Raw genomic sequence first — 6,046 nt, 5'->3', positions numbered from 1 at the left:
TCCATGCTCATTTTCGCTATCAGCATAGCATGTCTAGAAGCATCAATTGCTCTTTCCTGCACATTCAATATTAATTCAGTAGACCGTGGTTTAAGAGGTGGCTTCTAATCCATGTTGATCTGTGGAGTGCCCAATATAAGAAGAATGAGGGATACTTTCCTTCATTATACTTTTAGATGACATTACAAAACTAAAGACATCGCAAAGGTAAAATTCAAGGTTTTGAAACCTCTTGTAATCCAACCATTGTAATGTTGGCTTTTGCAATATCCACAGCATGCTTCTGTGGAATAACATGACTACTTTCATCCAAAATCTAACTGAACATTCCTTGCAAGGGTGCAAGATTGGTTGAAGTTCCACTCATAATAACTAGTGAGAAGGAAGCTCCTTGATGTGCATATTTCAAAGATTTTATTGTAAATTTTTGGGATATTCCAGACATATATCTTCAATTTTGACCATTATAGACATTGATGACTTGATAATATGATCATTTTTCCCATCGATTGCTTTTTAATCGCACTAAATCCAAATTTGTTGTAAAATTTGTAGCTCAAAACATGGGTTTTTGTATAATTAGGACAAATAGAAGAAAACATGCATGGCTCTCATAGAAAAACCAAATACGTCTTAGTCGTGGATAAGACTGAAATTGTGATGGTCTGTCTACAAATGCCTTGATGGCCATTGTTCCTTTCAATTTTATGAATCTGCTGTGTTTTTATGAATAGAAAACAAAATCAGACCATGCCAAAACTGAGATGAATGAGAAGGATAATTATTGCAGACACCAGAGCAGATTTCAATGGCCATGATGGCATGTATGTTGATGCTTCTATATGTGCTGGGAGTGCCTTGATATCAACTGCAAAACGTTCTTGAACCTGCTTCAGCACATCCTCCTCTGATGAAGAAGTAGAAGAGACAAAGGTAATTGCAAAACCCTTTGTGCCAAACCGTCCAACCCTTCCAACCCTGTGCAAATAAGTATCTTCAGACTCAGGCATGTCATAGTTGATAACAATATTAACTCTTTCAATGTCAATTCCCCTGCCTACCAGATCAGTTGCAACCAGAAGCCTCTTACTCCCCTCCTTGAAACTTTTGTATCTCATCAGTCTTTCATCCGGCTGCATTCCAGAATGAATGCAGGTGCAAGGAAAGATGCACCCCACCAGCAGCTTGGATAGCTCAGAAGCCCTTTTCACACTCTTCACAAATATAACCACCTGGTTGAAATCCAGGACATCCAGCAAATCAGTCAGCTTCCTGTTCTTTTCTACCTCAGCCAGTTTTATATAGTGCTGAACTAGACCTTGAAGTGTGAGCTTGGCCTCATCAACATATATCTCCATAGGATCCTGCATGAATTTCTTGCAGACAGGCCTGATTTCCTTGCTCAGTGTGGCTGAAAACATCATGACCTGCTTGTCATGAGGGGTCATCTTGAAAATGGCCTATACATCTCTCCTCATGTCCAAAGATTCCAGCATTTGTCACATTCATCCAGAATAAAATGCCTTATATTTATCAGACTGAGATCATTGTCTTTTGCCAATGCCAGAATCCTTCCAGGGGTCCCAACAACTATTTGGGGGGATTCATTTTTTAATATTGCCTTGTGAGTTTTGATAGGCAGGCCTCCATAGAATACAACAACCTTCAATTCTTTCAGATGAGTCATAAACCTCTCAAATTCATGGCATATCTGGTATGCCAATTCTCTAGTATGGCACAAAACTAGGGCAGAGACTTGGCCTTCTGTGGGTTCGATCTGCTGCAGAGTTAAAAGCACGAAAACTGTTGTTTTACCCATTCCAAATTTGGCCTGACAGAGTACATCCATGCCCAGAATCTCTTGAGGAATGCACTCGTGCTGAACTTCTGAGGGATGTTCAAATCCAGAGTCCACAATTGCTCGAAGGAGCTCTGGCTTCAGTGGGAAATCCCACATAACCTTTCTTGGAGGCTTCATCAGTGGAAAAATGTTCCTCCAATGCTTGTGCGTCCAATTCCTCTTCTTCATAGTCCAGGAGCTCTTCATTATAAATCTCTTCCTTCAACTCTTCCACATTGTCTACTCCTTGTTTTGCCATTTTCACTAAAAATATGAAGCACAAGCGCAACTTTATGATGAAATAGCATAAGAGGTTTTATTGCTGTAAAAGATGAAATAATGATGCAGAAAACCAGCCATGTGTGTCTCAAAGCACTCTCAGAAATTATATAAATTAAGGTTCAACAGACATACCCATCTCATTCAAATTGGTGACAACTTCATAGGGTGATATTTAAAGTACATTTGAGAGAACTGAACATTACATTTACCTTGTTTGATAGTTAAGACTTCTTTTACACTTGTCATCTCCCTGAAGTTTGAAAACGCAAAAATGGTGCGTGAATAATGGAGACCAAGCCGAACAGAGAATTAACAATATATCATTGTAGAAACTTAAACTGGAAGCCACAAATGACAAGCGTGCAAATGCATGTCTTTTATGAATATAAATTGGATTTGTTCAATTCCTGAGGGTTTTTCTCCGGTTAAAAGTCAGTGTGATCTCTGTCTGAATACTTTTCCCCTCCCTCTCCAGTCACACCTCCAGCAAAGTGCGATGACTGTTATGCATGCCCTGTTGGTAGCACTTGCTGTTGTGCCTATGACATCGGTAATTTCTGCCTTTAATGGGGATGATGTTCTTATAAATCAACTACCTGATGCAGAGATAACCACCACTGCTTCCCACACGATTTCCCATTCTGCGATTTCAATGTAGAAACTTGTCTTAAGATTAGTCATCCATCATTTCTTTGTTCGCATTTTTCATTTCAAATCACCAATTCTGGCTTATGGAGTTTTAGTGTTTGGAATCAATTTGCAAGTAAAAAGTTGAAATTTATTCCGGCTTATGGAGTTTTAGTGTTTGGAATCAATTTGCAAGTAAAAAGTTGAAATTTTGTTAGTTGGAAGCCATTTGCAAGTAAAAGGCTGAAATTTTGGTGTTTGGAATAGATTTGCAAGTAGTCCATTCACATGTTTATGTTGTTATTCTTCCGCACTTTATGCCTTACGGCGTTTCTTTTGCAACATCTGGTGCAAATGCTAGTTTAAAATAATTGGAAAATAAATATTTATAACATTATAAGTTGCATTGATTAATGCTAAACTAATAGTGGTCAACAAACAAACCGATTATTAAAGTATTGACTTGCAAAGGACTAATAATAACAAAAATAAATCTTATTAACCATTAACTAATGGTGGAGAGGACTAATAATAACAAAAATAAATTTTATTAAACATTAATTAATGGTGCAGTTTAATTTATAGACAAAATAACCTTTTTCATTGGAATGTGACAATACGATTTTAAGAAAGTTTGTGATTTTTTGTTGTTTAAAATACATTTTTAATGCATAAATAGATTCAACACCCTAAAAAACCCCTCTAAACAAAAAAAATCAAATCTTTCTCGAAATCATATAGCTTGATGAAAAAGACTGTTTCATATATAAGTTAGACTACACCTTAATTAATTGAAATGTAGCTTAATTATTTTAGCCGCAGTCTAACTTATAGATGAAATGACATTTTTCATGACATTTTTTCTAGTTAATTTTAATCGAACTCTTAGAGATTTTAAAAAACTTGAGTTTAAGTTGCTTAATTTGTAAAATTGGAGTGCCCCATATCCATTTATGCATTCAAAAATGCATTTTAAATAACAAAAAAATCACATTCTTTCTTGAAATTATTATAACAAAATATCACATTCTTTCTTGAAATTATTTTAATAGATTCTTGTGAAAAAGTCTATTTCATTTATAAGTTAGACTACGCCATTATTTTATAATATTTAAACTACCACATGTTGCAAAGGAAACATTGTAAGGCGATATCGTAGGAAACAACATATAAGAAAGAAGTAAGAATTCTATGCAATTTTGTTTCTTTATTGACGTTTCTTTTTTATCATATGTTATGTTTCAAAGAGATTCCAACCAGTCTAATATTCCAGAATATGTTCAAGATGAAGGTAATGCTCAACACCTTAACTCTAAAGGATTTATGAAAATGATCTAAAATTTCACCGGAATGTATCAATCACCAATCTTATCATACTGGAAATGTTGAAAGGTAAGAAGGCTATAAGAAAGACCTATCATTGGATGACTAAACTTGCATGCCGGTCCAAACTTACATATACCATATTATTAAACTTACATATACAAGAGATCTTACAAACAACACATTCAATGTTTACAAAGATAGGTGTGTCCAATATTCAAATATGGGATTCTTTGGTGATTATTCATTAAATGTTGGGGAAATTTAGGAAGAACTATATGATTGAGTCTTATTTTTGAGGATGTGAAAAGAATAATATTTGTTGTTTAACTCAATATCTTTATTTCTTGTCTACATGAAACTCAAAAGCTAATTCCCTTTCAAAAAAATTATTGAATTAACTATTGGTTCTTGGATATGAAGAAATTGAAATATGGTTTAGTTGCAAATCTAAAAATAATAAAAATAAATTGCTAACTCCCATGGCATCATCAAGTGCACACAATTTAACTATACAATTATTTACATAATATCAATGTACCTTTATAGCATTCACATATACTAATATTACGTTAATATAATATTGCATACACCTTGCTCAATACAAACAAATTGATAATATATATTAACTATAATAAAAATCAAATATATATTTATACAATCGACATGCAATTAATACCAATGATGGACCAATATTCCTTGACACAACATTTTTTATATGTAATTTTTTTGATGTCAAGTTTATTCACGGGACAGAAACAAGTGCTTAGCCAGGTGCTTCGCTGCAAAGAAGTGACAAATGCTTAGCCAGGTGCTTAGGTACAAGGAATTGTGTCATTTGGTGAGGTGTTGTAGAATAAAGATAAGTCCATTAATGATTGTTTATTTGATTTTGATTTTTTACAATATGTCTTTTGTGTTAAATTTTTAAAATTTACCACTACATAAATTTAAATTCTCATTTTATAAAGATGTTTTTTTTCCAAGTAATTACGATGATAATTTATTAACTTATAAAACAAATGAATAAATTCAAACTTAAAAATAGTTGAATCATGTTATACCTTCTCCATTACAATATAGCAATTTAATTCGCTGATTTTTTAATGATAATTAATTTATCATCACATACAAAGCTTTTTAAAATGAACAATTTTTTTTCATAATATTTATTTTTATAAATTTATTATATTTAATAAATTTAAAATAATAAACTTATTTTATATTTATTATCATAAAAGCTTTTAACTTACTTATACAATAATTTATTTAACAATGTCACTTTACTGATATCAATGTATAATTTAATTATAACCTTGCAAATCAAGAATTTGTACCCAATTTTATATCTCAAACCCATCTCAAAATTTATATAAACAATTCAATTCGTACATATCAATTTTTAGTACAAAGTTTTATATCTTAGGCCCATATCAAAACTCATCTATAAATGATTCAAAGTTAAAATATACAATAAATGTATTACAAGATTATTTTAAATAACACAACTAATCACAATAATCAAAGAAGGAAAAATAGAATGATGCAACTTATCTAGTGCATAATTAAGATAAAAATAACTAGTATAAATTAATCAGAGCAAGAAGGATTTATCACATAGCCAATAGATAATAACCACCACCTAGACACACTTTCCTACATGAATTTCACCTCAAGTCAGGACAAGGCATGGAAAAATTTTCAATCTAGATTACTGAAACCACCTATATATCAACCAACAACATGAGAATGTTGCTCAGATGTACATGTCTACAATTTAATGCAGGGTAGGATAGATTCACCATCTCAATGGTTTGGGTGATACAAGAGAGTTGAAGCTTGATTTGTACTAAAAATGCTTTCTTTCCAAGCCACCCAACTTGAGATAGGAGAACACCACCCTATTGTGCAGATGCAATAGAAACTGCTAAGGTAGTTAATCCATCATCGAGTGTAGCAGTTATGAGGACAAGT

The 6,046-nt window shown here is 32.8% G+C and overlaps 1 pseudogene; it reads right to left on the bottom strand.

Moving 5' to 3' along the window:
* Window positions 1–377: 377 nt before the first annotated feature.
* Window positions 378–1,864, bottom strand: LOC149240314 (DEAD-box ATP-dependent RNA helicase 15 pseudogene; annotated as a pseudogene).
* Between the last annotated feature and the right edge of the window lie 4,182 nt (window positions 1,865–6,046).

The sequence above is a fragment of the Pinus tabuliformis genome, chromosome 8 (genome assembly GCF_031772625.1).
Source record: "Pinus tabuliformis cultivar Carrire ecotype Pingquan chromosome 8, CPIR1, whole genome shotgun sequence".
Taxonomy (NCBI): Eukaryota; Viridiplantae; Streptophyta; class Pinopsida; order Pinales; family Pinaceae; genus Pinus; species Pinus tabuliformis.
This window is presented reverse-complemented; position numbering and strand designations above follow the sequence as displayed.